Here is a 10,762-nt window from a genome sequence, read left to right on the forward strand (position 1 = left end):
CAGGTCTCTCTCTATTATTTCTTCCAACTGATATGAATCTACAATTATCTCAATAAAAATGTCAATTAAATATAATAGATTTAATAAAACACTCATTTTTAAAAGTACCATTTATAATAGCACTAATAAAAATACAACACAAGTATAAATCTAATAAAATATGTACGGGAACCATACACTGAAAACTATAAAACACTGATGAAATAAATCAAAGATCTATGTAAATGGAGAGATATATCATGTTCATGGATTGGGAGAGTAAATATTGTTAAGATGTCAATTTTCCTCTGGCCGGCCCCGTGGCTTGGTGGTTAAGTGCGCGCGCTCCGATGCTGGTGGCCCGGGTTCGGATCCCGGGCGCGCACCGAGGCACCACTTCTCCATCCATCCTGAGGCCGAGTCCCACGTACAGCAACTGGAAGGATGTGCAGCTATGACATACAACTATCTACTGGGGCTTTGGGGGGAAAAAATAAATAAATAAAATCTTTAAAAAAAAAAAAAGATGTCAATTTTCCTCAAGTTGTTCTATAGATTCAACAAAATCCCACTCAAAAATCCCAGTAGGATTATTTATAGATATTGACAAAAGTATTATAAAATTTAAAGAGGCAAAGTAATTAGAATAGCCTAAACAAATTTTGAAAAAGAACAAAGTTGGAGGACTCACACTACCTGCTTTCAAGACTTATGGTAAAGCTGGGATAATCAACACAGTGTGGTACTTGTGAACAGACAGACACATCAGTGGAACAGAATACAGTTCAGAAACAGACCCTCAACATAGCCAACTGATTTTTGACAGAAGTGCGAAGGAAATTCAATGGCAAAGGATAGTCTTTTCAAGAAACGGTAGTGGGACAACTGTACATCCATATGCTAAAAAAAAAAAAAAAAAATAGGACTCAACTCTACACTAACCTCACACCTTATCCAAAAAACTAACTTGGAAACGGATCACAGGCCCAAATGTAAAACCTAAAACTACAAAACTTCTAGAAGGGAGTAGAAAAGAAACTCTTTGTGACCTCGGGTTAGGTAAAAAGTTCTAAGAGAAACATCAAAAGCATGTTCCATAAAATAAAAAAATTAATTAATTGGATGTCATCAAAATGATAAACTTTGCTCTACAAAAGACACTACTAGTAAAATTCAAAGATACACCACGAACAGGAAGAAAATGTCTGTACATCACATATTTGGTAAAGAACTTTTATTTGATATACACAACAACTTTCAAAGCTTAACAATAAGAAAACCTATTTTTTTTAAATGGGCAAAAGATATGAACACTTTGCAAAGAAGATATTTGTACAGTAACAACGCACAGGAAAAGATATTTGACATCATTAGTCATGAGGGAAATGCAAATTAAAACTACAATGAGATACCACTACACACCTATTAGAATAGCTAAAATAGAAGAAAAATTGACACCACCACACACTGACGAGGACGCAGAGCAACTGGAACCCTCGTACATTGCCGATGGCAACGCAACAGGGCACCTCCACTCTGGGAAACAGTTTGGCGGTTTCTTACCAAGTTAAACAGTTACTTGCCGTATAACCAAGCAATCCATCTCCTAGGTACAAACTCAATAAAAGCAAAAACACATGATCATACAAAAACTTGTATGCAAATGTTTATAGCAGCTTTTTTCATAATCACCCAAACTAGAAAAAACTCAAATGCCCTTCAACTTATGATTGGATCAACAAAGTGGTACATTAATGCCTTGGAATACAACTCAGCAATTAAATGGAACAACTACCAGTACACACAAAAACATGGAGGCATCTGAAATGCATTATGCTAAGTGAAAAGAGCCAGACCCAGAGGCTACATACTCTATGCCTCATATATTTTTCTAGAAAAGGCAAAACTATAGGGATAGAGAACAGATCTGTGGTTATTGAGTTGCATGGGAGGGTTTGACTATAAAAGGGCAGCATGAAAAAACATTTTTAGGTGATTGTGGTGGCGGCCACATGGTTCTATGCATCTGTCAAAACTCATAGAACTGTACACCAAAAAGAGTAAATTCTGGTGTATGTTAACTAAAAAATAAATTTATACAAACCATATGTATATATGGAAACTTTGTTTTAAATGAAAGTATATATATGGCTCAAAAGGCAAATATCAAAATACTAACGTTGGTGTCTATGAGTGATAAATATTTTTCTCTGTAATTTAAAACTAATTTTTATATAGAATATGATTTTTCTGAAATCTGACTATATATGTACACACACATATATACATATACACATATATATCTGAAGTCTGACTCTCTCTCTGCGTTTCTGTGTGTGTATAAAGTTCTGAAATGAATACAATCTTCAAGCACTAAAATGCTAAGATGCACAGAAAATTAGAGATAATCAAGATGGAATATATTTTCTTTCCTATGGTTTCCTTATTGTACAAATATTGTACAAATTATTGTACAAAATATTGTACAAATTTTCTATAATTCTATGTATCGCTTTTGAAATTAAATTAACACAGCCTGACAGGTCTGAATATAAGTCAGCATGAAGAGGGTAGGCCATTGTCTAACTGACTTTTTAGAATTCCATGCTCCTAAAGCATTGTAATGAACACATCCCGAATTCTCAAGATTCAAAATGACAGTGTTCTTGCCATTTTGCAAATTCAAGCAATTTCTCTGGTTGCGCTTGATTAGCCTGTGTTGATCAGGCCTATGGAAGCCACATCCTGTATCTTGCTCCCCTCCACAGTGGGTCTGATCAAGGGGTCTCTCACATTCAAAGAGAACTCTGTGCTCAGAGGGCAGGACTAACCTGCAGGTGGGAAATGGGCCCTTTAACTGTCCAGCCACAGGCTTCTAGACACAAAAGAAAGCTCTGTTGCTATGGAATCCTAAGCAGAAAGATTTTTCCAAGCATGCTTTGGATCACAGGCACGTCTGATTCAAGACGGAAAATTGTACTATCGTTCACGGTTCCACAGAAACACATGACATTTCAGGAGAACACAGAGAAACAAATGAAAACCCTCAAGAGCAGCTACCAATTTTGCTAAATGTTATACCAGACGCGGGGGACGGTGGGGATGGGAAAAGAAGTGACCTCAACGAGTGGTCAGATGACTTTCTGTAATTTAAAAAACAGTTGCAACTAAGAAAGAGGATGGGCGATTATATCACCAGCTATTTCCCCCACGCTGAAAAAACCAGGCCCCTGTTTTATGTCTGATCCAAAAGAAACGCTTTCAAAGAAGGTGAAGAAGATTCTACGCAATGTATTATACTCGCAATTCTTCCCCTAGGTTAGGAAACAGCATTATATAATCCCTAAAATTTATGTGCACATGTCAGGGTCAAGTGTGATTCTACCGAAAAAAAATGTGCAGTTTCACCCTCTTTGTATAATATCCAAAAAAAAATAAAACACCCACCTAACTTTGTTCACTGAGTACTCAATGAATTACTGGCCTTCGCATGGCACTCTGTGGTTTTGACTGGCAAGCTAAGTACCATAGTTACATAATAATATACAGAATCTCTTCTCAAGATATTTCATTTCCTATTTAAAATTAAGCCATGAACTAGAGTCAAGAATATTTTATAAGTCTATCAGTAAATATGAGACCAAATACATTATTTAGGATACTTATGCAGTTTGTTTTTCCTTTTTCACACTTTTTTAAAGGTCAAAAATTCTTAACATGTCTAAAAGCGAAAATGTATCCTCCAGGTATACTTGATGATTTCCTGCTCTTTGAACACCCCAAGCTTTTCCACATCTGAGCCCTTATTTATCTTGCTCCCTCTGTGATTTTCTTAAATTCTTTTGCAACATGGATTTAGATAACAAAAATAAATACTTAGATTATATTACTTTAAACCTCTACAAAAATGCCTTCAACCAGTCAAAATATAGGACCATACCTTTGGCTGTCATAAAAATCAGATATAAGAAACATCAAGTGTAAGAATATTTCTATACCATATTCTGCTAAAAAAACAATCAAAAGCATTACTTACTACGCTACTCGATGTCCTTTATATGACAATCTGAGTGATAAATAACCTTGAAAAGTCAGTGCTTGCAAAGAACTGTATGTTTCCTGATAAATTGTTATGGTTCCTTTATTCCAACACTACAGACAATGCAATCAAACGCGTATTCTTTTTCGCCTTGGCTGCCCTGAAGAGTAGCTAAATTTGTTTCTCAATTGCAATAAATAATCTATCCCTGGTGCCTAATACATATTTTTCTCTTCCTTTTATTTTAAAGTTGTAATTTTTTACAACACGTTTTTAATTATGTCACAGTAAGAGTCACCTTAAATATGTTTTGAAATATGTTTAAATATGTGTTAAAGGCAGAATTAATATATCAAAGCTGTGTCCTACAAGACATTCCACGTTAACTTACAAAACAAAAGCAGTGTGTCCCAGAGTTGCATTTATCAAACCAGAATGTGCAAAGAAATCACCTAGAGGTCTTCTTAAAGTGTAGATTCTGATTCAGAAGGTCTGGGATGGAGCCCGAGCTTCCACATTTCTAGCAGGCTCCCAGATAAGGTCCATCCTGCTGGTCCTCAGACCACACTTTGAGGAGGCAGGCCCTGAGCAATCTTCCACCCATGCATGAATGACAAGTCAGTACAGGAGGAATGAAGAGTAAAATGGAGCCTTTCGAGATGATAACTCTCAAAATGGTGAGTACCACAAACTACAGCAAATGAGATAGCCAGATGTTTGTTTCAATCTTTGCAAATCAAAATATTCCAAACCCAGCATCAAAATTAATTTTTAATAATGAATGTCCAGTTCACGTTTTCCAAAGAAGCTGATTCTGACTCATGTATCCATCAGACAGTCTACCATATACATCTGAATAAAGTTCTAGTTGTATATTTCAAAAATCCCTATTATTTTGAATGTTTGAGAAGGAAATAGGACAAGAAAAGAATACTCACTGAAAATTTGGAAAGGGAAAGTTTCCATTTATTCAAATGTCTACTAAATACCCATCATACTCCAGCCTTACACTGAGGCCTCAAACTAGAGTTGCCTTTTTCTTTTAATTTATTTATGCTCATTTTATTCTGATTCCCCATTTTTATTATCTTTGGGGGCAAGTATCCTTTAATGAGTGAATAAGTGAATGAATCTGCATCATTTGAAGAAGATTCATCAGCTGTGATACTGGTTAAGGAAACACTTGGACATCAGGTAGTTTAAATTTTCTTTCTTTCCAGGTTATTTCCAGTTAAGAGTATTCCTTCTCTAGGCATATGTCGCATAATGATAATTTCTAGAATACTTCCCAGTAAAGCGAAGACCTAGTTTTCCCAATGTTGGTCAATTTTTATAGATTCTCATATTGTCCATTGTTATATGTATGTCTTCTCTGCATAGCTTCATGGATTCAGTAGGCAAAAACCTGTATTTTGGTGAAAGCTAAAATTAACCAGTTATCTAACATACATAAAGAACTAGCTGAATCACTACATAAGCACAACATTTAAGTTTTTCTTCTGGGTCAGAGGATTGAGAGCCAAGTGTACTAGTTTTCTATTGCTGCTGTAACAAATTACCATAAATTTAGTGGCTTAAACTACAGGCATTTATTATTTTACACTTCCGGAGGTCAGAAGTCCAGAATGGTTCTCACTGGGCTAAAATCAAGGTGTCAGCAGCTCTGTGTTCCTTCTGGACGCTCTAGGGGAGAATTTATTTCTTTGCCCTTTCCAGCTGCTAGACACCTCCCACATTCCTTGGATCTTGGCCCCTTCTTCCATCTTCAAAGCCAGCAATGTTACATCTCTCTGTGATTTTCTTCCACAGTCACATCTTCTTCCATCTGACCCTTCTCTTCTGCCTCCCTCCATTTTCAAGAACCCTTGTGATTACACTGGGTCCACCATGGATAATCTGGGATAATCTCCCTATTTTAAAGTCAGCTGACTAGCAACCTTAATTCCCCTTTGCCATGTAACTTAACATATTCACAGTTTCTGGGGATTAGGATGGAGACATCTTTGGGGGCTCATTATTCTGCCTACCATGCCAAGAAAGTGGTCCATTTCCATTTAATAACTTGAATTTTCCTAAAGCACTTTAGTTATCTTGAAGCTCTTGGGGAATAACAATATACGATTACTGATAGCAATAACTTGCATTTCAGTTTTTAACCATGAGCTCTGATTCTATCAAGATGACTCACATACTCAAGGAAAGATACGGATATAGCTGGAATGGCCACTGCCACATAACCATCTGCTCCCAGATACACGTAGCCTGAGCTTCCCGATTTACGTTCCAGTAAACTGAGGCCATGGAACATAGAATCAGACTGTGGCCACCAGGATAAATGTCCTGACACTGCAATCCAAGCTGGTTAGAAAAAGGGCCTTCTCGTTAAAGTTTAGAGAAGGTAAATCATCTTCCAAAATTGCTCTAGTGAGCTTAGAATCATTAAAATTGTCCAGGGCACAAAATAAGAAAGTTTATTCGGTTTTTTTTTAAACACACAAAAAATGAAAGTGAAATGGGTAAATTCTAGTAGCCAAATCTTTTCCTGCCATTACTAAAGATTGACAGGTTGGTTGTTTTAACAGCTGTCCAATGTTTAAGCTCTGAAGACTTTAAATCTCTAACAATAAAGAGAGTAACACTTCGCATGAGTGTTTTTATGACTATATTCTAGACACTGTGTTTATGACTATATTCTAGACATTCTCACAGGAAGTCTTGATTAAAGATAATTATTATATTTCAATCAGAGGCCACAGAGAGTAAAAAGTTTGAATGATTGGCTGAAGGCTCCATACAGACTAAATCGAAATATGAAACAAAGTAAAAGTTTCAAATTTGAATTCATGGCCTGCCTGAATTCTGATAGACAAAAGCATAGCTGCCGTGATGAGTGTAACTTAAAATAGGCAAGTCCAATCGTCAAATGCTATATAAATATACACTGCATGACAGTTTCAAGTAGAACCAAGTTGGCTCTGCTACAGTTTCATGTCACTCAAAGGTTAGGCGAGGGAATGGTTTCTTGTGAGTCATTTTTTTTAAATAAGGAAGATCAGCCCTGAGCTAACACCCACTGCCAATCCTCCTCTTTTTGCTGAGTAAGATTGGCCCTGGGCTAACGTCCGTGCCCATCTTCCTCTACTTTATATGGGACGCCGCCACAGCATGGCTTGATAAGTGGCACGTCAGTCTGCACCCAGGATCCGAACCTTCGAACCCCAAGCAGCCGAAGCAGAGCGTGTGAACTCAACCGCTATGCCACAGGGCTGGCCCCAGCGGTGTTTTTTAACACTCAGTAAGCAATGCCAGTGTGAGAAGCAGTCATATCTCATGGGTTAACCAACACCCTCAACTTCTACCCCTCTCACCTGTTGACCCCGTCCTCTGCTCCCCCAAAACTGTACCTAATGCAGAGGTGCTTCTGAGAACTGTTCACAGTTCCTGTGGCTCTGGCGGAGTCTCCAGCAGTATCCAGCAGCTCAGCACTGTTCCTTGGCAACACGCAAATGGGCCAGCTCTAAGCAAGATCTGACTGAGGAATGGTATAAGGTAGTCATCCAAGAGGAATTTTGTTCACACGGCCCCTAAAAGAACTCTGAAAATCTATGCACATATTTTTAAAGAACATCTAAACATTTTTAACATAAGTTTAAATATTTGAGAAAGGGACATGATTTCTAACGCTCTGATACATATTTATTGGAACCTCAGGGCTGCAGGTTTCCCTCATTCATCTATGGAAAATGTCTGCTATATAACATAATTGGCAGAGCCAATTGTCATTTACAGGCCAGTCAACCAATAAGACTTTCTGTTAAAACAAGTCTGACTTCGTTTTTCAATCAAATATGAAGATAGTCCTGGTGGCAACCATCTACCTTCTGAGTGCTTAAAAGGAACAGATAAATACAGCACAGAGCCTTGTCATGTGCTCGGCCCTTGAATGAATAGGGAAGAAGAAAGGAGAACTGGCAGGCATCACCCATGTTCAAAGGCAGATCAGTTTCAAGAACCGGATGGAAGTTGAGGGTCTGAAATTGAATCCGTTGAAACACTCTCTGCCCTGAGAAGCCGGGTATGTGCACAGTTGGGAGACTGCTGGGAAAAAGAACTTAAATTCCTCTCTGAAAGTATCTAACATGATACAAATATAAGGCAGTATTTCTAAACAAAAACTCTCTGCATTTCTCTGAGGCATCCTAAGCCTTTGTCAATATCTTAAAACAGGTTTCAAGTTCTCTTCATCAATATGGAGGATCAACAATTAGAGATATAAGCTTGCTTGAGTAGCCAACCTCATGTGTAATCTTGGACAGTTCTAGCATCCCAGGAATCGGTTCTACATTTTCTCTAGTCCTTAGAATTAGTTGCTCTTGTTTTGACTCTCTGCCCTTATTTTATCATCTCTTAGTATATGTTTGACCCAGTCTAAATTAGTCATCTTTCACCCTAAAGTTCCTAGATTCCTCCCCATGTTATTACTGGGCCTTATGCTTCTGTTCTGATTCTCTGGCCCTTTTAGTGCCAGAAGGGGACACGCCTTTAAAAAAAAAACAAAAAACTCCAACTGCCAAGGTTACCAAGTTGTGCAAAAGAGGAGCTATTTATGCAAACTGCTTCAGACTTTTATACGGGAAGGAAGAGTGCAAAGTCACACTGGAAACGCATTTTGCAAATCTCTCTCCCCTAGTGTTTCTGGAGTAAAAGGTTTTAAGTAAATTACTGACAATGGGCAAAAAAACACATGGAAAAAAACACTTTATTAGGTGCTTTCTCTTCTTTAGGAAGAGAATTTTGGTCCTTTCAGAGGAAGCTCCAAGTAATTCGACAATGCCCAGTTTCCTTCAGTTGCTGCAAGTGGATCCCACGGTGGGAGCTCTGGAAAGCACCTTGGGGGCGAAGGGGTCTGAGGCCGCTCATGATCAAGGTCGTCCAATCCACTTGCAAAGTTGAGAATCTTGCCGTGTCACCTTAGCAGCAGGTCTGTGTTCCCCTCCAAAGAGCCCACCACCTGGCGCACCCCACCTCCACTCGGGCCCCAGCCACCAGGTAACGTCGGGCGCTTTAGGAGGTGCTGCTGCGGGGCCGCTGCAGACGCAACCGCCGGGGAAGAGGCGAGGACAGGGGTGGATGCTGCAGGCGCGCGCGCAGTTGCTCGCGCACCCACAAACACACACAGGCTCGGGGTGCGCGGAGGACGGGGGAGGGGCGGGGACGGCCTTACCAGATCAATGAACGTCAGGAATTCCCAGCTCCCTCCGTAGGTCTGATGCGAGGGCATGTCGATGGCCTTGTAGTTGCACGGGATGGAGCAGTAGGCCAGCAGGATCGCCACCGCAGCACCTGGCAGGGGACAAGCGCCATGTCCGCCAGAGGCCTGGGCGGGCGCGGCGGCGCCGAGGGCGGGCGGGAGCGCAGGGCGGGGGCGGGCGCCGTGGGAACCCGGGCGCGGCCGGCGGGGCGGGCGGGGGCTGCGGCGGGGCGCCCCCGGGGGACGGCGCGACCGCGGGCGCCCGGTGACCTGCGCGGGCGGGGCGATTGCGGGCACTGCTGGCGGCCGGGCGGCGTGGCGTCAGCTCTTTCGTCGCCTCCGTCATTCTGCTCCTGCGTTCGCGGGGCCCCGGGGCCCCGGGGCGCCCCCTAGGCGTCCCGGCGGTGGGTGGGTGGCCGCCGAGCGCGCTCGAGCTCCGGGGCCGCGGCTCGTGGCATCTGGCGGGCGGAGAGCGACGCGGCCCGGAGAGGGAGGTCGGCAAACCTGCACTGAAGGAGGGGACCCCAGTGTAGACAAACGTTCCAGCCGGGGCATTGCAGCGGAGGTCAAGGGTGGCTCCTGTGGCCAACTGGGGTGCTCTGTGGCCACAGGAGGTGGAGGCGTGAACTTGGGGTGTAAGCCCGCGCCCCGGTGCCCCCGAGTGACTTGCTTTATTTTGGACCCAATTGAATTTTCAGTGTTAAACTACTATTAATCACTATGAAATTCCCTTATAAATTCTATTCCAGTGCCTTGCACTTTTTCCACGGGAACTTTATAAATATCATATCAGTATATAATATAACAAGACAGGCTATGCACTTTGGACAAGAGGTGTATACGTGAAAGATTATAAAGGAAAGAGTGTCAGATAACTTTCTGCTACAAGATTACATTCAGCTTAAAAACAAATCATTCTGAGTTTGGATGTAAAACCCGGTGTGTAATTTGATACTAATCTTTTGAGGGTTAAACGGGTTTTGCCCTTTTACTTATTTGTTTTTTCCTACACTACAATACCAGGGCTTCATGGAAGGAAAATAAATATCAACTGGATTCCCTCTGCCTTCCAGTAAATGTTGTCACGCTGAAGTTGCATCAGTCTGTGGGCAGCATTTTTTTTTTTATCATGATCGCATTTCAGCCAACCAGATGCAGGGTCAGATGATGAAAAGACCACATAGGTATTTCCTGTGGATCCATTTAAAACAGGTGTCCTCTCCAAATAGTCTCTGAGTCAGAGGATGTGGAGGGAGGGCACAGGGAAAGCCGAGTGTTAGAGAGAAAGGAGCAACTCCTGAATGTTTTCCTGAATTTTTCCAAAGAAGCTCTAAACCAAAATAAAGAAACCCCGTAGATTTCTTTCATTGGCCTTATAATTATGCTAATAGAAATTGATGTCACAAAAATCAAGATAATTCCAAGAAGATTCTACTGGCATAAAACTATTTATTATTGGCAATTTCTACTTTTATTTTTATGGAAAAGTTGGG

General features: G+C 40.8%; 1 pseudogene; it reads right to left on the minus strand.

Annotated features, from left to right (window-relative positions):
* The window catches only part of LOC131402627 (androgen-induced gene 1 protein-like), a 35,930-nt pseudogene extending 26,416 nt beyond the window's left edge, over nt 1-9,514 (minus strand).
* Nucleotides 9,515-10,762: the final 1,248 nt, after the last annotated feature.

The sequence above is a fragment of the Diceros bicornis genome, unplaced genomic scaffold (genome assembly GCF_020826845.1).
Source record: "Diceros bicornis minor isolate mBicDic1 unplaced genomic scaffold, mDicBic1.mat.cur scaffold_196_ctg1, whole genome shotgun sequence".
Taxonomy (NCBI): domain Eukaryota; kingdom Metazoa; phylum Chordata; class Mammalia; order Perissodactyla; family Rhinocerotidae; genus Diceros; species Diceros bicornis.